The sequence below is a fragment of the Trachypithecus francoisi genome, unplaced genomic scaffold (assembly GCF_009764315.1).
Source record: "Trachypithecus francoisi isolate TF-2019V2 unplaced genomic scaffold, Tfra_2.0 Lachesis_group15, whole genome shotgun sequence".
Classification (NCBI taxonomy): domain Eukaryota; kingdom Metazoa; phylum Chordata; class Mammalia; order Primates; family Cercopithecidae; genus Trachypithecus; species Trachypithecus francoisi.
Genome location: NW_022681460.1, coordinates 55,370,921 through 55,397,650, shown reverse-complemented (window position 1 = coordinate 55,397,650; position 26,730 = coordinate 55,370,921). Strand labels below are relative to the sequence as shown.

General features: G+C 43.6%; 1 long non-coding RNA gene across 1 annotated transcript; it reads left to right on the top strand.

Moving 5' to 3' along the window:
• LOC117097211 lies at positions 1–22,843 on the top strand. The gene is made up of 3 exons (XR_004442855.1): positions 1–237; positions 19,285–19,428; positions 22,461–22,843. It is a non-coding gene; the product is annotated as an uncharacterized LOC117097211 (long non-coding RNA).
• Positions 22,844–26,730: the final 3,887 nt, after the last annotated feature.

Here is a 26,730-nt window from a genome sequence, read left to right as displayed (position 1 = left end):
GTGATAGCTTCAGCTATGAAAAGAGAGAGAAAACAGAAAGACCCGGGAAAGTGCAAGGATGAAGCAATTAAGTTTGAGAGATGTGACGTGAGGTTTAGGAAAGGTGGATTTTAGCCCCCAACAGACTTTTAGCTAGACATGGACTTAGTATCTTGAGACTTCATTATTCTCATGAAAGAAAAAATTATCTTCTGACTTCCCAGGGGTTTGGGGGTCCCAGATACATCCACTTAGGAGGTAAGTTCTAAGTTCTCTATGGAACAGCAATTATTATTTTTGATATTTTTGTTATATTATAATGCATAAACCTGGGACTGGCTACATACTTTGCAGAGTTCAGGAGAAAATGAAAATGAAGGATTGCATGTACAAAATTATTAAGACTCACAGGCTGGTAAAAGCAACACCCTTCTGATCAGGAGGCCCTGCGTGAATGCACCAGTCACCAGGCCATGAAGCCAGCTCTGCATAAACCAGCATCAGAAAAAAAAGAATTTTTTTTTTGCATCTCACCTGCATTTAATCTGATCACTAACTTTTAAAGAATTTTTTTCTGATGCTTGGTAGTCAAATACAGCTGATTGTATCAGAGTGCAGGCAACACAAGGAAGACTAAGGATAAGCCCCACAAGGGCAGGTATTTTTGTTGTTGGGTTCACTATTCTACAGGAATACAAGTTGCCCAGTTAAATGTGAATTTCAGATAAACAGCAAAAGAGGATATTGAGGAGTAAAACAAAACAAAACAAAAATTTCTTGCTTCGGGATAGATCATTATTTCCATAACCATTTTCAAGGATGCATACATAAATATATAATATTATTAAACACTTTTGGAGACAAAATCAACTTAATTTATAGATAATGTATCATGTATAATATGTACATGTATGGTACATGATAAATGTACCATAGAGAGAGAATTGCTATATCACAAACACTCTGGGACGGCTGTTTGCATTCAATTGTGCTTTCAATATTTTATCTGTTTATGCTCCCAAACAACTGATTATTTGATTAAATTGATTTTATTTCTTCAAAGATTTTTGCATCTTCAATCTAAAAAGACTAAAAGCTTAATTGTTGAAGGAAAATTTATCTAACCTAGTGAGAAATTAGATACTTGGGTATACTCTTCTCTATTTTACTTTTTCTCTTTCTGCTTCTGTATATTTTTCCTTGCTTTTTCTTCTTTCCTCTTTCCTTTCCTCCTTCCACCCTGCACAAAGCCATCTGACTTTTACCATCTGTATAGTATAGGTAAACTTTGAGTACCAACTACAGCCAGCACTAGGCATGTAAACATCATGTGATATGATTAAACTCAGTTATTCAGAATGCTGTCTTTATTTTAACAGAGCTATTACAATAGCCTTACATACTAGCCTACAATTAATATTACTGAGGTGTATTAGTCTGTTCTCACACTGCTATAAAGACAAACCTGTGACTGGATAATTTATAAAGAAAAGAGGTTTAATTAGATCACAGTTCTGCAGGACACACAAGCTTCTGCATCTGGGTAGACCTCAGGAAACTTACAATCATGCAGAAGGCAAAGGGGAAGTAGTTACATCCTCACATGGCCATTGAGAGAGAGAGCAAAGAGGGAAGTGCTACACACTTTCAAACAACCAGATCTTGTGAGAACTCACTCACTATCACAAGAACAGCAAGGGGGAAGTCCACCGCCACGATCCAATCACCTCCCACCAGGCTCCTCATCCAACACTGAGATTATAATTCTACATGAGATTTGGATGAGGACCCAGAGCCAAACCATATCATGAGGAAACACTGGCCTTAGCCAGAGTGGGTATAAGAGAGAATATACAAAGGCATATGTATGAATACATAAGCATGTTTTCATGAATGTCAGTTTATCTTAGCTCAATTCTTTGGAGTCAAAGAAAACTCCATACGCTGAATTCCCTGCTGAAAGTGGCCATTGTGGAGGATTCATGATGAATTCAAGTACATGTGAAATTCTAAAGAGTTCTTCAGGACAAGTAAATAAACAGAAGTAAAGATCACCTCCGTTATGTAAGTGAGATTTTCGTTCTGCCCCAGGGTGGCACACAGCAAAGCTGCCCACACAGAGATTTTGCGTGACCCTCTGCAGTTGCTTCTGTGCTGTCTCATTCACAATCCTACCATGGGCCTGCTGGTAAAAAATCATTTATAGAGAGGGACAGTCCCTCCCCACCCCACCACCAAATACTAACTAACTTTGTAAGGCTTCTCCAGCCTGTGGGGTTGCCAGATAAAATACAGGCTGCCCAGTTACACGGGAATTTCAGATAAACAGCAAAAAAAAAAAAAAAAAAAAATTAGTATAGATAGCTCCCAAATACTGTATGGAACATATACTAAAAAATTGTCGTTTATCCGAAGTTCAAATTTAACTTGGCATTCTTTTTTTTCTTGCTACATCTGGCACCCCTTGGAGCATGGAATTTAGCAGAACATGTTTTGGGTTTTATCTGAGCTTTACTGAGCTTCTGTTCACACCCTTAGAGCAAATACACCCCAGAGTATAAAGAACATCAAAGATCAGTTGGATCCCACTGGAGGAACTGAAGCAGTCACACTGACCAGCAGAAACAAAAATGGCATGCCACTGTGTTAGGAGGTTGTGGGTCAGGGGGGCCCTGGGCAGTGGTGTCTTGGGGCCTGTGGACACTGTAGGGAGTTCTATGAAAGCTGTGACCACATAGGTGGTTCTGAGAGGGACGCTGTGTGTGCTGTTTGTCATCTTCTCCAGTTAGAGGAGGCAACAGAGTGCAGCAGAACGGTCTTCGTCATTAGTTTTCACTGGGATGTTTCCGCTTTGGCAAAATACTTGTCAAACATCTGAGTCTGCAAAACGCATGGCTTGGTAGGAGAAGGAGACTTTGGGTCTGCTCCCAAGCCAGTGCTGGGGAGAAAACACTCCAAGTAGGGGTGAACACAGGCTCATGAGCAGAAGGTTTTGGCCTCCATGGGAATATCAGGAAACTCAAGGTCCATTATCCTTTTTCCCTCTGGTAGAAGCACATGCCCATTGGCAGAAAAGACTGTGAAGTTTGGAGTAAGCTCATTTTTTTCATATAGTAAGAGGGAGATTTAACTCAATGATTAATTTTATTTATTTAAGAAACACATAGCATTTCTTATCTTCCAGGTGTTGTTCTAAGTGCTTGGCAAGCATCAACTCACTAAATCTTTTAATAAACGGGGAGGTAGGTGTTATCATTGACCCCATTTTACAGAAAAAGAAACTGAGGCACAGAGAGGTTAAATAACTTGCCCAAGTTTACATGGGTAGGAGGTGGCTGAGCCAGGAACCATCCCGGGCAATCTTTTAACTACCTTGCTAGACTTCAAGGAGGGCTTGTTCCCACATTTGAGCAAGCATTCAGCATTTTGTGATGACTATAAGAAGATGAAGATGCATGATGAGGCATATAGCTCCATGCTAGCCCTGGAAGGGTCAAAGATACATGACCTCTGGCTGGCACATCATAGGCACTCTGGAATTACAGTTATTGCTCTTAGGCCAGGAAACTATTGTGCATGCCAGGCCAGTGCAAGCTGCTAGGGACACATAAAAGAAAAAGTCCTTATCTCTGTTGCAGAAGTTGACAGCTATGAATCATATTTTCCTCCCAAATAGGACAATCAAGTAAGAGTGATACAGTTAGCTGTGGTGAAGCAACTGGCCACATAGTCCCTGAAATGCTCAGAAAAGACCACTAGTGATCTTCTAACTTCTAGCCTTTCTCCAAGCTGATTATCTGTTATCTGCATTTCCTAAAGATGTGCCTGGTGGCTACACTGTATACCCAAATATTTGCTTATGTCATAGATCCAGCAACGTTGGCCAAGTGAAATAATACATCACAGCCTTGTGTATCCCTGGGACTTAAAAAACAAGTATTATTATTAAATGTTGCTGTATTTCCTGGCATTTTAATAAAACAGATTTATGAAACAACATACATTAAGATTTGGGGTAAATGAACCTTTTGCTGATATTTATAAAATCAGAGGATCTCAGGGATGGTCAATACCTCCAAGTTGTTCTGGCTCAGCAGTCCACTGGGGTCTGAATTGTCCTCTATCTCATTGTTGCTAACTTCCAAGAATCCCATTAGGAGCCCAGATGCATATGCAGTGATTGTTTAAGCTAGTTATAATGCTACTATATCAGACACTTATGATTTATGCTATGAATTTCAGCTTCACAGCTTATACTATATCTTATCCAGAAAACTGTGAATGTATTTTAAAAAACCCTATAGATTGTACATTGAAAGTTGATTACATTTTCTTGAAATACATATACTTCCCTAGCTAGAGGTTTGTCATTAAAAAAAAATCTGTTCCAAGAACCAACTTTTGGTTTTATTGATTTTCTCCATTGCTTTTCTATTCTTTAGTTTACTGATTTTCACTCTAATCTTTACGATTCTTTCCCTGTGCTTGTTGTTATAGTTTGGTGTTCTTTTTCCAGCGTCTTAAGGTGGGAGGTTAGGTTTTTAGTTTGAGATCTTTCTTCTTTATTATTATGGGAATGTACAGCTATATATTTTCCTCTAAGCACTGCATTGATTTCATCCCACAAGTTTTGGTGTGTTGTGTTTTCATTTTCATTCATTTTAAAGTACTTTCTAATGTCCCTTATGATTTCTTCTTAAACTCATGGGTTATTTAAGATATGTTGTTTTGGCCAGGCACTTTGGGAGGCCGAGATGGGCGGATCACGAGGTCAGGAGATCGAGACCATCCTGGCTAACCCGGTGAAACCCCCTCTCTACTAAAAAAATACAAAAATCTAGCCGGACGAGGTGGCAGGCGCCTGTAGTCCCAGCTACTCGGGAGGCTGAGGCAGGAGAATGGCGGGAACCCGGGAGGCGGAGCTTGCAGTGAGCTGAGATCCAGCCACTGCACTCCAGCCCCAGCGATAGAGCGAGACTCCATCTCAAAAAAAAAAAAAAAAGATATGTTGTTTTATTGTTACACATTTGTGAATCCCCCAAACTTCTTTCTGTTGTTATTGATTCTTACTTTTTACTCATTATGGTTATAAAAAAGAATTTGCATTAGTTTAATCATTTGTAATTTAATGAAGGCTGTTTTATGGCATCTTATATGGTCAATCCTTAAGAAAGTTCCATGGGCATTTGAAAAAAAATGCCTATTCTATTGTCACTGGGTGGAGTTTTCTATAGATGTCTGCTAGGTCTACCTGGACTTGGTTTATATGTTGATCAAGTCTGTTTCCTTGTTTGTCTTCTGCCTACTTGTTTCATTCATTATAGAACATTAGTATGAAAGCTTCAAACTATTATTGTTGAATTGTCTATTTATCCCTGATATGGTTTGGCTGTGTCCCCATCTAAATCTCATCTTGAATCACAGCTCCCATAATTCTCATGTGTTGTGGGAGGGACCCAGTGGGAAATAATTGAATCATGGGGGTGGTTCCCCCATACCATTTGAGTGGTAGTGAATAAGTCTCATGAGATCTGATGGTTTTATAATGGATTTCCTCTTTCACTTGGCTCTCATTCTGACTCTTGCCTGTCCCCATGTAAGATGTGTCTTTGCTCCTCCTTTGCCTTCCATCATGATTGTGAAGCCTGCCAAGCAGCATAGAAACATGAGTCCATTAAATTTTTTTCTTTATAAATTACCCAGTTTCAGGTATGTCTTCGTCAGCAGTGTGAGAACAGACTAATATATCCCCTCAATTCTGTTCGTTTTCACTGCATGGGATTTTGGAGTCTCAGTGGTTAAGTACATTGTTATTAAATTGTTATTTTCTCTAGATGAATTGACCCTTTTGTCATTATAAATATTCCTCTCTATTTCTAGTAACTTTTTGGTTTGTTTTAAAGTCTGTTTTGTTTGATGTTAGTAAAGTTACTACAAGGTTGCTGTTTGCATGGTATATCTTTTTCCATCCCTTTACTTCCAACTTATTTATATCTTTTAATCTCAAATGTGTCTCTCGTTGACAGCATGCAGTCGGATTTTGTATCTTTATCCAGTCTGATGATCTCAGCCTCTTGATTAGGTTGTTATCCAATCAAATCTAACATTTAATGTTACATTGATAGAGTTGTGTTTATATCAGATAGTTTACTTTTTGTTTTCTGTCTCATCTTCTTTTTGTTCCTCTATTCCTCCATTATTGATTTCTTTTGCATACGTAAATTTCTTTCACTATGTTTTTTACTTTTTTTCTAGTAGTTACTCCAGGGTTTACCATATATGTCTTAACTTATCAGAATCTACTTCAGATCTATACTAACTTAATTCCAGTGAGATATATAAACATTACTCCTATATAGCTCTGTCAACCTCACATCTGGTCTCTTTCACAGGCATATTTGGTTACCTGCTTTTGATCCTGTGTAGATTATACTTTTTCTGTTTCCTTGTCTCACAACTTTTTCTTGATAACTCAACATAATATTTTGTAGTAACTCTGGTTACCAATACTCTCCCCGAGCCTTGTTGTTGTTTGCTTGTTTATTTATTTTGTGACTTGGCTAGACCATTCTAGGGATGTCTATTTCCCCAGTAGTGTGAGGCCCCTGATGTTGCTTCTCAAAGAGTGCAAAGTTAGAAACGTGCACAGTCAGGTGGGATGAGAGTTGTTTGAGCAGGGCTTTCTTTGACTATTTCTTTCCCTTATCACACTCAGCTGATAGGCTCCACTAATTGCTTGCTGATTGCTCAATTGTTTACAAGAATGCCCTGATATAAACTGTTCCAAGTCTGATCCAATTAAATTTGAGCTCTTTTTCAGGGGTAGGTGTGAAGTCAGTGTTTGAGGTTTGTTCTGACCTCAGAAGGGCTCATCATAGCTATGTCTTATAATTGGTTCTCTCTCACAAACGAACTGGTCTATTTGATTTGCTCCAGACGACCACCAGAGTACTCCAAATGACCACCAGAGTAAGTGCCAGAGAATAGGCAAGTAAGCAGGGTAAAAGAAAACTTTATTAACTTGCCAATGTGAAGGAGGGGCAAGGTTCACCGGTCTCCGGTGGTGGAGGCCAACAAAGTCGCTCCGGCATTCTCAGGCGAGGTTCCTAGGTCCACACATGAGCAGGGGCCAAGGAAGCTGGTGCCGCACGCCCGCCAGGAGTGGCTTTTATGTCCTGGGCCCGGGAGTGGGAGGGCAGTGGGCGGGACATAGGCGGGTCGGGGGCGGGACATAGGCAGGTCGGGGGAGGGGCGGTAGGCGCAGCTAGGTAGGCTTCGATTTTCTTCGTCAGACGTCAGACTGCACCTGCGCAGTTGACCTGTGCCTTTCCCGGGCACGGGAAAGTTGACAATGAAGAACCTGGAAATGCGCCATTTTAGTCCCTTTGTTCTTTTGTTCCCTCCCTCCCTCCATCCAGACAATCCAACCTTTTATTGATTATAGTGATGGGGGGCATCGTTGTCTGTCTAGCTGCTTCCTGCTGTTAGGGGGCGTTGTTATGAGGGTCTATGGTTGGCACCTGGACATAGGGATGTAGGAGCACCTGGTTGAAGGCGACACGGGTGATCTCTTGAACTTCGGCTCGGAGAAATTTGATTAAAACAGGAGCGAAACATAAGACAAGACAGAGGATTAGTATGAGAATTAGGAATGGGAGCATCTGCTGTATTACGGGCAGCAGCCATACCAGTGGTCCAGGGGTGAAGGGGATATTGTAGGTTTTTAATTCTGCTTTAATCCTGTTTAGGGTTTGGATGTTACTGTCTACTAGGCCTGACTCCTTTATGTAATAGCAGCATTCTTCTCCTAAGAAGACACATGTTCCTCCTTTTTCAGCAGTAAGTAAATCTAATGCTCACATATTTTGTGCTGCTACCTGGGCCACTGAGGTAATTTGATGCTGCAGAGAGGCCAGGCTTTCAGCTGAAGCCTCTATGGCCTCTCGGATTTGAGCTGCTAGAGATCGGGTAGACTGTACCGAGTGGGCAAGTGCCCCAGTTCCAAGCCCTGACACCACTAGGGAGGAGGGCAGGGAGACTCCGATGACTAGGGGAAGGAAGACAGCCATTTTTGGAGGTCATTAGGAGGAGGGTTAAATTGTATGACAAGTTCAGCTACTTCTGCTTTGCTATATAAGATTAAACTAGGTACTAGGGACACTGGGACACAGAGGGATTGACCGATGGATGTGTGATTAAGGACCTTGAAGAGGGTTTGGTTGCAGCAGAAATAACCTCCGATGGGAGCCGTCTGGGTCTTAGCAGGTGGCTGAGTATAATTACACCAGGAGGTGTTTGGGGTAGACTAGCAGAAAGGAAGGATTGAACTTTCTGGGTTTTGGTATAGTGGGACTTGGAGGAAGAACGGTTTTTGGGAGGTGCCTGTAGAGTTAGTTGTAGCCTTGAAAGCAGTAGGTAAGGGGACTGCCACTAAGGGGACTCTTTCAAGGGCCACACAGAGGAAACAGTGGGAGAGATTTGTTAGGTTGGCTGCCCATGTTAGGTTTAACCCTTGACGGACTAGTTTTAACCATGAGAAGGGGTCCTTATTGGAGGAGTGTAATTGATCTTGTAAGGCCTGCTCTTGTGATTGTATGGCTAAGGTTAAATTCTGTAGGACTTGTATTTTTTGAGGAAGGGATTTTTGCTGGACAAGTGTTCTTTTTATCAGGAGAGTAGCCATGGGATATGAACTAAGAATTGTGTAGCCTGTGTAGAGTCCACCTTTGACACCGTCTACCCATCAGGGGTCCCATGGGTCTTTGATATTTAATTGGTATTGAAGGGGGGTTCGTTGATTCGCAACGGTGAAGAGAGCAGTGGGTTTCTATTGTCTCAAGGTTGCATAATGGATCTTACAATAAATATAAGGGCATCCTAGGTTCTTTTGTTTCCAGTAAGTCTTACAATTGTAATGTGTCTGATCATGCAGGAAGCAGAGAGCCTTAGCTCTGGCCGTGCTGCAACACGATAGGGTGAAATTTATAGTAAGATGGGGTTGGCAGCCTGAAGGGGGGCAGTCAGCAGTGCCTTGTAGCTGTGAGTGCTGTTTATTTTTGCGTGACCAAGTTTCAACTATAGAGAATCTCCATATGAAAGTTGGGTTAGTAATAGAGATTGAAATACAAGAGAAAGATAGTGATATAAGTATGAGATAAGACTTCATCTTCAGTGTAATCACAGAGTACACCTTGCCACTGAAGATGTTCTATAAAGGTAAGTGGGAAAACCACTGTGATGGGCTATTACCCGGAGGCAAGTAGGGATCTGGGGTAATATATTGGAATTCTGTTATGTTTATATAGAGTATGGCGAGAAATCGGGATAAGCGCAAGAGGTCAGGGAACATGAGGTGGTTGAGGGAGTTTGGTGAATTTGAGGCGGGTAGGGGTAAGTCTAGTAGCTGTCCACTGATTGTCTTCAGTGGGGGCCTTTTTTAATTGTGATATATGGACCCAGTGCATTTGTCCTAGAAGTTTGGCTGCTGTGTATGTGGATAGAAGGACAGTATAGGGGCCTTTCCACCTGGACTGAAGATCTTTGGCTTGGATATCTTTTAAGTATACTTGGTCTCCTGGGGTGAGAGAGAGATGTGGGCTATAGGTGTCTGTTGGAGGGGGGTGTGCTAGCTCTGCATGTTGTCTCAGGAGTTGTCTCAAGAGGGTGAGGTATGGAAGATAAGTTGCCAGTGGGAAGAAAGGGTGGGTAACTGCTGGAGGGTGAGGGGCCGGCCGTAAACTAATTCAAATGGACTGAGGCCTGTTGGACTCCGTGGGGCTGCTCACAGCCGGGTTAGGGCCAGGGGAAGGAGAGTTACCCACGATTGTCGAGTCTCAAGGGAGAGTTTGGTGAGTTGCTGCTTAATGAGCCTGTTGGCCTTCTCTACTTTACCGGAGGACTGAGGTCTATAAGGGATGTGGAGTTTCCAAGTAATGTGTAGAAGGGTCGCCACTTGCTGGACTACTTTGGAGATGAATGCTGGGCCGTTGTCAGACTGAAGAGTGAGCGGGAGGCCAAACCTAGGAATAATGTGTTCAATGAGTATGGAGGCAACTATATTGGCGGTTTCTCCTGTAGTAGGATAGGCTTCTATCCATCCTGAAAAAGTATCAATGAGGGTTAAGAGATATTTGAATTTTTTATGCCTTGGCATGTGGGTAAAGTCAATTTGCCAATCTTTGCCTGGTTGGTGCCCTCTGAGTTGATGACTCAGATGGGGATTGTGCAATGCGCCTTGAGGGTTTGACTTGAGGAATGTGGAGCACTGTCGGTTGATTATTTTTATTTTTATTTTTTTATTATACTTTAAGTTCTAGGGTACATGTGCATAACGTTTATATCATGTATAACTCCCCAATGCAATCCCTCCCTCCTCCCCCCTCCCCATGATAGGCCCCAGTGTGTGATGTTCCCCTTCCCGAGTCCAAGTGATCTCATTGTTCAGTTCCCACCTATGAGTGAGAACATGCGGTGTTTGGTTTTCTCTTCTTGTGATAGTTTGCTAAGAATGATGGTTTCCAGCTGCATCCATGTCCCTACAAAGGACGCAAACTCATCCTTTTTGATGGCTGCATAGTATTCCATGGTGTATATGTGCCACATTTTCTTAATCCAGTCTGTCACAGATGGACATTTGGGTTGATTCCAAGTCTTTGCTATTGTGAATAGTGCCGCAATAAACATACGTGTGCATGTGTCTTTGTAGTAGAGTAATTTATAATCCTTTGGGTATATACCCAGTAGTGGGATGGCTGGGTCATATGGTACATCTAGTTCCGGTTGATTATAATTAGGTGTTTCATGAGTGTGGGGCAGTGAATGAGGGGGCTTAGGAGGTTATATAAAGCTTTGGGTCCTATGTGTAGGGAATTACGTATGTCTTTTAGAATGGTGTGGAGTTGAGTTTCAGGAATAACTAATTTATTATTGAGGTAAATCCGATTGTCTGCGGCTAGTTTGGCTGTTGAATCTTGTAATAGTTTGGTCTTTTCCTCTTGGGTATAAGTAGGGGTATATTGAGGATAGAGAAAACAAATAGAGGGAAGCGTGGGAGTGGAGAATCCGGCTGCCGACTTGGCAGTGGTGTTGGCAAATGCCAGCCACCACCGAGTTAGATGCAGTCTGATGACCTTTACAGTGTATGATGGCTGCTCTGGAAGGCGCTGATAAAGCATCTAGCAGTTTGAGTATCTGTTTTTTGTTGACTATAGGGGTACCACTGGTGGTTAGGAACCCTCTCTCTTTCCAGATGACAGAGTGGGTGTGTGCAATCAAGAAGGCATACTTGGAGTCTGTGTATATGTTTACCGTTTTTCCTCTGGATAGAAAGAGAGCCCTAGTTAGTGCAATAAGTTCTGCCTGCTGTGATGTTGCTCCTTGTGGTAAAGGCTTAGCTTCTAGGACAGCAGAAGATGTAACTACTGCGTATCCTGCCTGTCTGTTTCCCAGAGAATTTATAAAAGAACTGCCATCTACAAATAGGGTTAACTGTGAGCCTTCCAGTGGCTGGTCATATAAATGTAAGTGACTAGGTGGTTGGGTCTCTAAAAGTTCTGGACAGGAGTGTTCAGTACGAGGTTACTTGAGAGGGTCAGGAAGTAGGTTTGCTGGATTCAGAGAGGAACAGACTCCTAGGGCAATGGTGGAGTCTTCTATGAATAAGAGGTGAAAGAGTTGGAGTCTGGATGGGGTTAGATGGCTAATACTTCTGTGGGCAATAAGATCTTGAAGGCGGTGAGTAGAGAAGACTGTTAGGTTACCACCCCTAATGAGTTTCTTTGCTTCTTGGGTTAGGCAGGCTGCTGCTAGGGCCTGAAGACAGGGCTGCCACCCTTGTACGGTGGGGTCTAATTGTTTAGAGAGATATGCCACAGGGCGGTAGGTGGCACCTATAGATTGGGCTAAAAGACCCACTGCAACTTTTTGTCTTTCATCTGTGAAAAGCTAGAAGGGGCGTTGGAAGTCTGGAAGTGAGAGAGTAGGATGTGAGAGAAGGCAGTTTTTCAGGTGAGTGAAATGTTTATAGATTAACTTTGGGTTAGACAAAGGTCCTTGGGGAGTCTCCTTGACAGCTGCATATAGAGGCTTAGCCAAGATTCCGAAATTAGGAATCCAGTGTCTGAAAAATCCTACTAGGCCTAGGAAGGATTGAATTTTCTTAGCGTCTTGAGGAGAAGAAAGATTTTGTATTAGAGTTAAGCGGTCTGTGGTAAGTGAGAGCGTCGTAGGAGTGATCTCAATACCTAAATATATGACACATTGTTGTGAGAGTTGAGCTTTGTGTTTGGATATTCGGTAACCTTTGGATCCTAAATGATTAAGGAGGATCGCAGTGTCTAAAAGAGAGTCCTGTCCCATGGGACTACAGAGTAAAAGGTCATCTACATATTGGAGAATTTTACTGTTGGTAAGAGGACAGGAGGCTAAGTCTTTTGCTAGGGCCTGCCCAAAGAAATGGGGGCTGTCTCAGAACCCTTGGGGAAGCACTGTCCATGTCAGTTGGGTGGAGGTATGGGTGTCTGGGTCTTCCCATGTAAAAGCAAAGAGAAACTGACAATCTGGGTGTAGGGGAATAGAGAAAAATGCATCTTTTAGATCCAGTACAGTAAAGTGTGTTGTATTAGGTGGAATGAGAGAAAGAAGGGTATAGGGGTTGGGAACTACCGGATGGGTGGGAAAAACAGCTTTGTTGATAAGACGAAGATCCTGCACTAACCGAAAAGTTCCATCTGCCTTCTTTACAGGTAGGATTGGGGTGTTACAGGGAGAATGAATGGGGATGAGGATGTGTTGGCTGAGTAACCTAGTAATGATTGGTTTTAGTCCTCATAAGTGTTGTGGAGAGAGAGAGAACTGTGGGCGGGTTGGAAACTGAGATGGGTTTTTAAGTTTTATAAGTATTGGTGGATGATGGTCTGCCACGACAGGAGTGGAGGTGTCCCACACTTGGGGGTCGATAGGAATGGGGAAATCGGGGAAAGGGTTAGTAGGATTGTTGGAGTCATTTGAGTTAGTCAATACTAGAAGCAGATGGTGGGTGGGGTGGGGGGCGCTAGTAGGGATGGAGGTACAGGCTTTCAGTTGACTTAAAACATCTCGGCCCAGTAGGGGAGTGGGGCATGAGGGGATAATGAGAAACGAGTGTGCAAAATAGTTGTTGGCCAGGCAGCAATTAAGGGGTGGGGTTTTCTGAGGGCTGGATGGGGAGCCATTGACTCCTACAACAGAAATATTGGAGGGAAGCCTAGGCCCTTCGAAAGACGGCAAAACAGAGTAGGTAGCCTCACTGTCGATTAAAAAATTAATTGTCTTACCCGCTACCAGGAGAGTTACTCGCGGCTCGGCGAGGGTGATGGGGGTCCCCGAGTCCCGGCACCTTCAGTCGTCATCCAGATGTAAGAGGTGGAAGGAGCTCCCAGGGTCCTGAGAAGGGACATCACATTGAGGCGCCATGCCCGTTTTCAGGGTGGGGCAGTCAGACTTCCAGTGCCCTTCTTCATGACACGCTGGACAAGGAGTTGTTGGCAGACGAGGGTTAGGACACTTTTTAGCCCAGTGTCTAGCTACTCCGCACTTGTAGCATGGCCGCATTGGCTCAGGCGGTTGGAGACTCTGGGGACATCTATCAGCCCAATGCCCTGGGTCACCGCATTTATAGCAAGCCCCTTTTATTGTCTTTGAGCCCCCGGGGGTTTTGCTCTCAAGTTTTGGGTTACAGCTAGGCTGCAAAGCAGCAACTAAGGCTTGAGTCTGGAGCTGTACCTTCTGTTTTAGGCGGGCCTGTCGTTGGGCCTCAGCCATTTCCTCCCTTGAATTATAGACCTTGAAGGCCGACTTGACTAGGTCTTGAATAGGAGTTTGAGGTCCATCCTCTGCCTTTTGGAGTTTTTTCCGAATATCCGAGGCCGATTGTGAAATAAAATATGATGCTAGAATAGTGGCCCCGGCTGGGGAAGCTGGGTCTAACCGAGTGTATTGAATTAAAGCCTCAGCCTATTTAAAAATGTGGCCAGATTCTCATCTGGACCTTGAATAATTTCTTTTAGTTTATTAAAATTTACTACCTTATTTGAGGCTGTCTGCATACCAGCCAGAAGACATTGAGTCATCATATCTCGTCTTCGGCGGCCTGGCCGGCCTACTTGATAATCCCAGTCTGGGTCTATAGAGGGGACTGCTTGTTCCCCTAGTGGGAAGGCAGGGTCTGTTAAGTGTAGTTGGTTGGCATGCTGCCTGGCGGCCACTAGGATGCGCTCTTGCTCCTCAGGGTTTAGAGTAGAGGTAAGAATAACCTGGAGATCATGCCAGGTTAAATCGTAGGCCTGGCAAAGGTATCTAAACTCTTTGGTGTAAATTGTAGGGTTGGCAGAAAAATCTCCTAAGCGTTTTTCAATCTTTGAAAGATCTGCTAGTGAGAAGGGAACATGAACTCTAACTACGCCCTCTGCTCCAGCCACCTCACGCAAGGGTGCTAAGACCGCAGGGGGGTTGGATAGGGTGGGAGTAGGAGCAGGGGTAGTTAGGCAATCTTTAGAGTGGGTATGGGCAGAGATAGGCGAACTAAGATGACCAGGCGGAAGTGCCGAGGGGTCGGAGGGAAGTGTAGCCTCAACAATGCTGGGAGGGGCTGAGGAGGGAGGCAGAACAACCGGGAGAACGGGAGGGGGAGGTGGAGCTGAAAGAGGAGGTGGGGCCGAAGCAGGAGGGGGAGGTGGAGTATATGGTGGGAGTGGAAGGGAGGGAGGGGAAGTAAGGTCTTCGGGCAACTCAGACAGGAAAGATGACTCCTCTTTTTCGGACTTTGTTAGGCCTGCATCCTTAGCCAACATGACTTGAGCCAAGGAGCACTGGCTACACAGGTCCGGATGAGAACGCAAGGCCCAAAATCCTTGTATATAATTAATTTTGGACCACTTGCCTAAGCGTTGGCAGAAACTACTGAAGTTGGTTAAAATGTTACTGTCTAGAGTGCCCTCAGGCGGCCATTGAGACTGATTGTCTAATTTATATTGTGGCCACGCCACAGTGGAGAGGAACACCAGTCGCTTTCCCCTGAGATCTTGTTCTAATTGCAAAGTTTTGAGATTTTTTAGAAGACAACCTAAAGGGGAGTCTCTAGGTATTTTGGATTGGGGGTTTCCCATTGCCTTCCTCTCGCCTATAGGCAGAAACGGAAACCGAACTCCACCTGGCTACAAAGCGTCCTTTGGAGCCACTAGAGACCGGCGGGAGGCTCCTGGAGCCGGAATGGAGATTACCTCCAGGCAGACGTCTCTGTCCTGGACGAGTCTCCCATGAACGGAATGGAGTTCCTTTGGGCAGACGTCTCTGCCTTTGGGAACTTCCCTGGGTCACCTGTGACCGGAAAAAAGCCTTGGGCCTGCGCAGGACTTCTGGCCAAGGAATATGAGAGGGAGGCAAAAGGTACTCACCCTTAGGAGACTTGGAGGTGGGGAAAGCGATGTCCAGGTCCCGGTCCATCTGGGGCGTGGAAGGAGGAGGCTCCTCGGATCTTGGGGGGCCCTGAGGAGGGGTCTCCTCCCGGGTTTCGGCACCACCTGATTTGCTCCAGACGACCACCAGAGTACTCCAGATGACCACCAGAGTAAGTGCCAGAGAATAGGCAAGTAAGCAGGGTAAAAGAAAACTTTATTAACTTGCCAATGTGAAAGAGGGGCGAGGTTCACCGGTCTCCGGCGGTGGAGGCCGACGTAGTTGCTCCAGCGTTCTCGGGCTAGGTTCCTAGGTACGCACAGGAGCAGGGGCCAAGGATGTTCGCGGGCGTGCCCACTGGGAGCGGCTTTTATGTCCCGGCCCGGGAGTGGGCGGGCAGTGGGCGGGACATAGGTGGGTCGGGGGCGGGACATAGGTGGGTTGGGGGCGGGACATAGGTGGGTTGGGGCGGGGTGGTAGGCACGGCTAGGTAGGTTTCGATTTTCTTCGTCAGAGGTCAGACTGCGCCTGCGCAGTCGACCTGTGCCTTTCCCGGACGCGGGAAAGTTGACAATGAAGAACCCAGAAATGTGCCATTTTAGTCCCTTTGTTCTTTTGTTCCCTCCCTCCCTCCATCCAGACACTATTATTTAGCTTGGGTCTCTTGTGAAGCCTCCTCTTAATTGCGTAACCCTAAATCGTCCATTGCTTGTGATAGTTTCTTTAGGCTCAAACTTCCCCACACTGTGTTTCAAAGGCAAGTTTTAGAAGGCTTGCCTCTCCCTCTGGGATAAATCTTTGAGCCGTGACTCCATAGCTGGGGATAGGAATAGTGATGACTCCCTGCTTTTAGGAGCAGGGCACCAGGTGAGATGGCAGCCTCTGGTTTTCCCAGCTTATCTCTCCTAACATGGAGACTCTGCTCCATATTGGAGCAGAGTCTGCCCTATGAACAAGCTGAATGAGAGCAAATGGGACCCCAGTACTCTCAGTGTGCTATGGCTGATTGAAGTATGGATGGAAGAAGGGATTCCTTGACCCAGCTGTACTCAACTGGAATTTAGACTTTGCAATTCTTAGCTGGGGAGGATGAGAAATGCTGGCAGCCTGCCCCTCCTGGGAAGATACTGCAGCCCTTGATTGAGAACTGAGGGGAGCAGGATCTTGCATTCTTGGCTGCACTCACTTGGGATGGAGTCTCTGTCGTGCTGAGCTAGGAGAAAGGAGGAAGTGGGTTGAGGTTCAAATGCCAGACTCTTACTGTTCTTGCAGACTTTTAGTAGACAGTCTGGAGCGAATTTAATGCATTTGCTGTGTGTCCTTAGAGAAATTTCCAGAAACTTCAGATGATTGTTGTTGCCTTTTATGTTTTCACCAGTTATGTGTGTTTAGTGGAGGAGCAGAGCCATGCGGCAGCTCACATGGCCCATTCTGGGAGTGATAACATATTCTTCTAGTTTTCTGTACTTTTTTAGGTATGTTTCGTATACACAAAGAATAACTTTCACAATTGTTTAAATGGCCTATAAAAGGGGAGAGGAAAGACTTTACTTTATATTCACAATGTCACTGACCATACATGGGGTTTCTGTTTGATTGGTTAGTTGTTTGTTTATACACTACCACCCACATCAGACAGGACTGGAGATGGTTTAAAAACTGGATATGCTATAGCAAGAAAAGCAAAAGATTAATTCAGGAAAGCAAGGAAAAGGGAAAGTAAGAAATTCTTAGAGGTATTTCCAATAATGATTATGCATTTTGTTAAAGTGCTTATATTTTCTTAACTACTCACTAATGTAATGAAAAACAAATGTGGTTTTTCAAGGTGCCTAGTCTCCTTAAAGGGACACATCATAGCATCTGCTTTTTTGGGCTGCATTTTCCTATAGCACTTAACCTGTGGGCTCAGCTACTCATTAACATAGGGTTTACAAGCCATTTGTTTTTATGAAACTGTTCCTTCTGTCTTGTGTTAATCTCCAGACTTCTGAAATAACTGCCTATCTTATTCCTCAGATATATTCTACTAAAATTTATTATCACATTGTCTCATAAGAATAAATAACTAGAGTTGAAATGTGTATGAGTAATTCATTTTGATTTATTTGGAATAGCTTGTTCACAGCTCTGACTATATAGAGATTTAGTAGATATCTACTAATACACTAACTAAATTCTCCTTTAGTCTTGTTATTTTGGGCCCAAAGCACCAAATCAATGTCCTTTACTTTTATTTCAAATTGTATTGTCAAATCACAAATATTAAATTCCCACACAATTGTCCTTTAATGAAAGATCAGAACTTCAGAACATATAGTTTACTTGATACCAAATAAAGGTGATTGCATTGCCACTGGAATTTAAAGCCTTGGAGCTGCATTATTCAGATTTGGTCACGTCTTTTGTCTACTCTAGACAAAACCCTGACTTTATTCAGGGTGGCAATATGACAAGTTTTCCAGCAATGATTCAGGATTGGTTTAGGCCAATTAGGACAAGATTTCCTCTTTGCCATATGCAAGGAGTCTTTTCCCCACTCCTTTGCACCTGGAGGTGGCTGTGGCCCTGATCTGGTCATGAGATGTAGAGGGAGTCTGCTGGGTTGGGGAAGGGGGATCTTCCGGGAAACATTTTTCTCTGTTGTAAAAAAGGAATCCTTTTTTTCTCACATTTCTTTTCCCTTCCTACAATAAATGTACCCATGCAAAGATGTAATATTAAACATGTGGCAGCTATTTTGTAATGTTGAGGGACAAGCCTGAAGATGCAAAACTCATATCCTGAAGATGGGAGAGACAAAAGGAGTCTGTATTCTTAATGACAATTTTTAAGCTCCTACAGAAATCTGGAAGCTTATCTTCAAACTTCCTGTTATGTAAGATAATTAAAGACTACTTTATGGCTTAACTGGTTTTTAGTCAGATATTCTGACTAGTCAGATATTGGAGCTGAAAATATTTCTAATACAGTGATCCTATGAAGTTGTTAGTTAAAATTAGGTGGATAGCCAAGAATTTTACAATGAAGGCAGAGAATTCTTTTAAACAGAATTTTAATTAATTCTTTAAATAAGAATTAATTAATTAAATTAATTAAAAGAATTAATTTAATTAATTAATTAAATTAATTCTTTAAACAAGAATTTTACAATTAGAAGCTAACCTTAATGTAGGCTAGTATTTAAAATGACCCTTGAGTGCTCAATTTACTCAGGTATTTGTGTCACTAATAATTTTCAGACCTTGTATGTAGTAGCTCATTGAAAATCCAAACAGAACAAGTGCTATTGGTTTTGGTTTTTTCCCCCTACCACTTGCATCTGAATAAACATGCCTGGGGCTCTGCAGGAGACCCCTGTCAGATTTTTGAGACATCTACTAGACCCTCCATCATTTGGTGACTGTATTAGTCCATTTTTGCGGGGCTGATAAAGACACACCCGAGACTGGGCAATTTACAAAAGAAAGAGGTTTAATGGACTTACTGTTCCACGTGGCTGGGGAAACCTCACAATCATGGTGGAAGGCAAGGAGGAGCAAGTCATGTCTTACATGGATGGTGGCAGGCAAAAAGAGAACTTGTGCAGGGAAACTCCTGTTTTTAAAGCCATCATATCTCGTGAGACTCATTCACTATCACAAGAACAGCACAGGAAAGACTCGCCCCCATAATTCAATCACCTCCCACCAGGTTCCTCCCAAAACATTTGGGAATTATGGGAATTACAATTCAGGATGAGATTTCAGTGGGGACACAGCCAAACCATATTAGTGAGTGAACCTCACCAAATATTTATTGCTTTTAGATATCTTGTAAATTCCTGTTCCAAGCTCATGGAGAGAAATGTGTAAGCTCTTTCCTGTCTTGCAGGTTTCCATTGGAAGGAGAAGACTGTCTTTAGCCCACTGCATCCCCTTAATGTTATCCCAAGCCTTCTCTGTGCCAGGGACTGGACATACCTTAAATAAGAACCTGTGTGTGAACTTCTTTCTTAGGAGCCTTTGCACCAGCACAGTTGAGTCGTTACCCCATTCACTTCTGTCTCTAACTTAACAACCCACCATGGGAGGTTAACTCAATACATCTTTGTTACTATTTATAAAGTAGTGTGTCTGTTCCCCATTTCCTATTCCTAAATGCATTGACTTGCTCTTCTACTTTTTTTTCAAAACATAAGAGTAGAGCTCTTGAGAAGCTGTTGGCTCCTGCATCCCATCAGTCAACACCAAAACCTTACTAAGAAAGATGGTTGTCTATTTTTCATCCTATATGGTAACTTAACTTATTAAACATAATAATATATTATTTTGGTATATGATTTAGAGTTTACAGGTGCCATTATAATAAAAATTTTGTCATTTAATGTCCTAGGAATGTTATGTGTTGGGTATTTTATTCCTCTGTTTAAAACAAGGAAGTTGAGAGCCAGAGAGATGAAGTGACTTACCTAGGGCCACATTGATACAGGAGGGGGGCAGGGAAGTGCTGAGTAGAGAAGAACAGGGTCCCTGGCAAGGGCTCCACCCTTGGCCCTGTGCCCACAGACCTAGGTGAGGAAAGGCACTCCTGTTTTCATGTCCCAATGTTGCATTTTCCAAGACCACTCTGACCTGCCACACTCCCAACATGTGCCCATAAAAACCCTGACACCCTAGCAGGCACATGCACAAGCAGCTGGACATTAAGAAAAACACAGTGGCAGAACACATCAGTAGATGCTGGCAGGTCATTGGCGGCAAAATGCTGTGGATGCCAAGGGAAATTTGGCCAAGGGCGGTTGGAGGAGAGCCCAGCTGCTGAGCAGCCTGACTCCAGGGGAAGACCACCTTCCCACTCCATCCCCCTTCTGGCTCCCCATCCATCTGCTGAGGGCTACTTCCATCACTCAATAAAACCTTGCACTCATTCGTCAAGCCCACATGTGACTCAATTTTTTCGGTACCCTAGGGCAAGAACCCCAGGTTACAGAAAGCCCTCCATCCTTGTGATAAAGCAGAGGATCTCACTGAGCTGATTAACACAAGCTGCCTGTGGATGGCTAAGCTGAAAGAGCACACTGTAATACACACCCACTGAGGCTTCCAGAGCTGTAAACACTCAATCCTAGACACTAAACCCTGGGGTTGGAGCCCAGGGTCCTCACAACCTGCCTGTCTGCCTGCTCTCCCTAGTGGTTTGTGCTTTGAGGCACCAAAGAAGCCAGCCACATCCCCATCACATGCTCTACAAGGGGGATAAGGGAAAACTCCTGTCCCGTTTCAACACGGGATGACTCGCAAAGAGATGTTAGGTGTGTGTCCTGGTTCTCCTTTACCAGTGTTTGAATAGAGGGTGAAGATGGCAACCCTGAAAGGTAAGTTAGAGAGTGTCTTTCATTTTTATGCATAGTACATTGAAATTCTATGTCTTACTCCCTTTTTCCATAAGGGAGAATTAAACATGCCATGTGTCAAGGGAAGTTGAATGAGATCAGGGAGGGGGGTGCTCTGAAGGACCAGAGGCAAATATCAGCTCAGGAGGGGCAAGGTCAGCCCCAGGAAGCAGCATCAAATCCTGGGTCTCCAGAGTGGGTGTGAGATGGCAAAGACGGGCAAGAGGCTGGGAGCCAGGGCATCAGGACAAGGCCTGGAGGCAGAGGCCAGATCACACGAGGCAAAACAGTGTGATCTGGCTCACAATATAAGCTACAAACACAGAAAAGCATCTTGACCTGTTCTGACCAGGTGCTGGTCTGGTGGCACAGGAAAACTGCTCCACTGGAAGGCTAAAGAAACAAAACCACTGCGGGTTGAAGAATGGGGTTTCACAGTTGTTCTAAAATAGCCATCAATCAATGCAAATGTGAACCAGGTCTGACCAGAAATGCTCTGATTGGTGAACATTATTGTAAAATATTATCCTTGAAAAATATACACGAAGATAAATGTCTTCGACCAAAGACAATAGAGTTACGCAAGTTCCGATCATTCAAACTGTATATGGGAAGTAAAGAGGTGCATCCTTTTTCCCGATGAAGATGCTTAGGAAAAGCCAAGCACAGCGGTGGGGTGAGGATAGGCACCATAGAAAAAAAATGCTTTCTGGCATCATCTTGGTTGAAGAAGGCAATGGAAGTCTTTTAAGACTAAAAATAGGCCAGGCGCGGTGGCTCAAGCCTGTAATCCCAGCACTTTGGGAGGCCGAGACGGGTGGATCACGAGGTCAGGAGATCTAGACCATCCTGGCTAACATGGTGAAACCCTGTCTCTACTAAAAAAAAAAAAATACAAAAAACTAGCCGGGCGAGGTGGCGGGCGCCTGTAGTCCCAGCTACTCGGGAGGCTGAGGCAGGAGAATGGTGTAAACCCGGGAGGCGGAGCTTGCAGTGAGCTGAGATCCGGCCACTGCACTCCAGCCCGGGCGACAGAGCGAGACTCCGTCTCAAAAAAAAAAAAAAAAAAAAAAAAAAAAAGACTAAAAATAGACAGCAACTCCCGAAAATCTTTTAGCTCGTAGTTTCATCTGAAAAACAGTCAAATTTTGAGTCCAGTCTAGCTGAAAATGTGCATCCCTTGGCTATGGGGTGGGTGCTGCTTCCATGGATAGAGGTGATTCTGAAGGGGACTAAGCACTCTGGTTTGCCCAGGAGTGAGGGTGATTTCCCTCGACACAGGACTTTCAGACTGAGAAAGTATTAGGCAAACCAGCACAAGTTGGCCATCAGGGGCAACCTTTCTCTCACAGTAACACAGTTCTTCTTAGAATAATGCACAGCTGCCAGGGTGCTCCTCTCAGTCTCACCCACGACATCTGCCAGGTCAGGGCCAGGACACCAGACAGGTGGAGCCGGGGATGACCATGGTGTGGGGCATGCGCTGGGACGGGCAGACTCCTCAACAACTGGGCTCAGCGATGGCCTCTGCCCCAGCACATTTTCTGAGGACTTTAGCTGTCTATTTTCAGAGGAAAAATACAAAGGTTAAGTCCTTCATGCATGCAGTAGACCTTTAAGAATTCCACTTCCACCCCACCCTCAAAATTGTGCTTTATTTATTTATTTTTACCAGAGAAAGAGACAGAGACAGTGACAGCGAGACTCGAGCACGCATATCTTGATGGACTCCAAAATGCTCTTCCTAATTCCTTCTCTGTGGCTCATTCTTTGTCTTCTATTTGCATTGGTACGCCAATTTATTGCTGACACTTCAGTGGATGATTTGGAAGGGATTTAAAAAAAATTATTACATTAATGTCAGTATGACAAACTTTGCCAATTCAAATGTGTACTGTCTTGGAAGTAGCATTGCATAAGGAAAAATTATTTTCTAACAAAAATAGGAATAAAATTCAAAATTATATATTATAATCTAAAATGAAAATGACAGAACCTGTAGCAACCTCTGCATGATGTGAAGGTGGTTGCAATAAAAATTGTGAGGAAAACTGAAAAGCAGACGGTTTCATTCTCCTTGTGATTCATCGGCCTTGGAGTTTCAGCCTCTGAAAGTTAGAACACGTGTTTGTTTGATGTGAAAAGTATCCAGAGACAAATATCAAATCTCACATAAATTTTTAGTACCTTGGGTAAATTGTAAAATCAAGACTGCTTCATGAAGGCAACAGGACTCTAAATAAACTCTGGAACTAGAGTCAGTCTTTTTATAGTGTGGATACTATGTGTAGGGTAGGTAAGTTATTTTACAGAATAAGAAATCTAGACATGTAGACTCAAATGAATTCAAGATTTTGCCTAAACTCATACAACTTTTAGGCCACACCTGGGCCAAACCATTTGACCCCAGATCTATGCTTTTCCTGCTATCCCACATGGATATGTATCTGGATGATGTGGAATTTCTCCTGTATTCCTCCCCTTTTCTGACTGTATCTTGTATATTGGTCTAGTTAGGTAAATGCGAATACACATAAAGCCCTACCCCATCACCTATTACCTGCAATTTTTTTAACTACTCTGAGTAATAGTTGGCTGTTTAAAACATGTGCACATAAATTCGCACCTTGTGGGGATATTGTGAGACTTAATGAAACAACGTGTGTAAAGAATTTGGGGTAGCCTTTGGCACATAGTAATAGTTCAATAAATGGAAGTGTAAGGTAGCAAAACTACATAAAAATAACACTCCATAAGCAAACTTCTGCAAAAATTGTCATTATAATATGTCAAATTGTGGTATGCTTATTTTAAAACTGCCTTTGCAAAAATTATAACTGAGACAATTATTACAGTCAAAGAGATCTGACCTCACTAACCCCATCTTGCTTCTAACTTCCAAACTATCCTTGTTCATTCCCGGATGTAGGTGGAACTCACTTTGGGAGGAACTTAGTTTATAGTCTAACTTTGAAACAAAAATGATAACAGCCCTTTCCCAAAACAAGCCCCCTTCGTGTCTGAGGACTAGACTTCCTTTGTAGTACTAGCCACAAGATTAGAAATGATGGTTTAGGGGTCATGTGGCTGGAGGCTGCAAGATTCTGAACCTCCCCAAATTGCTCCTGGGGATAACATCACTACTGTAAAACCTAAGAGCAGTACTTGAGATATTTTGTAGACCCTGCACTGGATGGATCAGTTGGCACCACTCAGATGGATAAAGTAGCTCATCTGGTCTTGTGGTCTCCACTAAGGAACTGACTCAGTGCAAGAGGACAACTTTGACTCCTTATAATTTCATCTCCTACCCAACCAATCAGCACTCCCAGATCACTGCCTCCTTACCCACTTACCCACCAAGTTGTCCCTAAAAACTTCAGTCTCTGAGTTTTCAAGGAGACTTATTTGAGTAATAACAAAACTCTGGTCTTCTGCACAGCTGGCTCTGTATGAATTACTCTTTCTCTATTGCAATTCCCCTGTCTTGATAAATCAGTTCTGTTCAGGCAGGTTACAGTTTGCAAAGCAGTTTGAGTCATCAGAACCACTTGTAAGGATTTATTAAATCTCCCCTCTGTCTAGGGGCTGTGTGTATGTGTGCACATGCCTGGGTGAGTTTAGTGTGTGTGTGTGCTGGGGTCAGAGTGGACAGTATAGGGCAGGTTTTAAACAAATGTGATACCTGGGCTTAGCTTTCAAGAAGTTTCCAATCTTGTTGAAGATTTAACTCTGGACCTGAAAAATTCACAACTAGATCTGATGTTTCTCAAATTAATAATAGAAGAAATAAGGCTTCCAGGAGCTGACAAGAGGGAGTGGGCAGCCCTGACTGGAGTAACCCAGGAGAGCTTCACTGAAGACGTGGGATTTGCAGTCACCTTGGAAAGATGAAGAGGATCCGACAGGCAGAGAAGAAGCCAGCCATGGGGGCACATGCCTGTAGTCCCAGCAATGGGTTTGGGGATGGGCAGCGGGGTTTGGAGGGAATAAGGAGGCTGAGCAGGAGGAGCTTTGGAGCCCAGGAGGCTGTAGTGAGCTATGATTGCACCACTGCACCCCAGCCTGGGTGACAGAGCAAAATCCTGTCTTTAAAAAATTAAAAAGCAAATAAAAGCGGGCAGAGAAGGGCCAAGAGTTCTTAAAAAAAAAAAAAAAGAAAAGAAAAGAAAAGAAAGGAAATCCCAGAAATCATCTTTCTTCCTGTTAAATTAAGTTTAGCCTAAAGCTGACTCTTTTCATATTTTAAGCTCAGCACACATAGTAAACTGAAACATAACTAGATATGTAAACAGATTAAACTACTCATGCCAATCACCAAGTTTTGACCAATTAAAGGGGGCTAACTTTTCTTTTTTTTTTTTTTTGAGATGGAGTCTTGCTCTGTTGCCCAGGCTGGAGTGCAGTGACATGATCTTGGTTCACTGCAACCTGTGCCTCCCGGGTCCAGGCCATTCTCCTGCTTCAGCCTCCCAAGTAGCTGGGACTACAGGCGCTCGCCACCTCGCCAGGCTAATTTTTTGTATTTTTAGAAGAGACAGGGTTTCACTGTGTTAGCCAGGATGATCTCGATCGCCTGACCTCGTGATTCACCTGCCTCGGCCTCCCAAAGTGCTGGAATTACAGGTGTAAGCCACCTTGCCTGGCCAAAGGGGGATAACTTTTCAAATCATGTTCAAAAAAGACAAACACCAAGCTGTGACCAATCGGCCTGTTTCTGTGCCTCGCTTCCATTTTCTGTCCATGAATCTTCTTCCACCACATGACTGCGCTGGAGTCTCTCCAAGCCTACTCTAGCTCGGGAGGCTGCCCAATTCATGAATTGTTCTTTGCTCAACTAGATTCCATTAAATTTAATTTTTCTAAGGTTTTAACATTCCTAAATTTTGCCATCAACAATCCAGAAGTCAAGACATAATGGATGTCCCTATCAGAGAACTCTGAGGCCTGTGTCAACTCTAAGCTCTGCTGGCATCTCTGTCACAGGGGAAAGAAGAAAAGGATGGGGAACCACACAGCAGGGACAGGGTGGGCCCTCTTCAGCAGGGGCTGAGGTCAGCTGTGGCTCTGGGCCCATATCCCAAGCTCTTGATGACTGGCAGGCACTTTGCAAAATACAGAGTCCTGGAAAAATTTCAACAACTCCTCTTTGGCAAGCAGAGAGCTATACCATAAGAGTGTACCAGTCTCAATATACCAGGAGCTGTAGCCGGAAGAATGCAGTGGAATTCCATGCATCTACCTTTCTAGCCTGGGCTTCTCATGGCACACTGTGTAAATGGATGTCTGGACAAGCAAATGAGTGCCAGATCACACTTTCACAATCTGGCTTCACAGCAGTAGCAACCTTTTGCAGAATTTGAAATGGCATTATTCACTTACCTCTAAACAATCCTTATTGTACCCTTTCAATATTCCAGAAATAGAAATTTTATTAAAATTCAAACTCAGGAAAATCACATTTATTCCACCTCAGGGAAATGGTATTAATAACGTTATCCCACCCACTCATATTTTTCCATGAGCCCTCACTGACTCTATGCAAAACTCAGCCAGATGTGGCAGTGTGGACATGATTTCTTTAGGAATTTTAAAGGAGTTCTAAGAGTGGGGCATGGTGGTTCATATCTGTAATCCCAGCGACTTAGGAGGCTGAGGCTGGAGGATGGCTTGAGGCCAGGAGCTTGAGATCAGCCTAGGCAACATAGCAAGACTCCATTTCTACCAAAACAATTGTTTAAAAAACTCAGTCAGGTGTGGTAGTGTGCACCTATATTCCCAGCTTCTCAGTAGGCTGAGGTGGGAGGATCACTTGAACCCAGGCATTTGAGGCTGCATTGAGCTGTGATCACACCACTGCACCTGACCTGTAGAATAAAGTTAGACCTTGTCCTGAAAAAACAAACAAAAACCTAAAGTGGAAAGGAAAGACTTCCCTCTCCAAG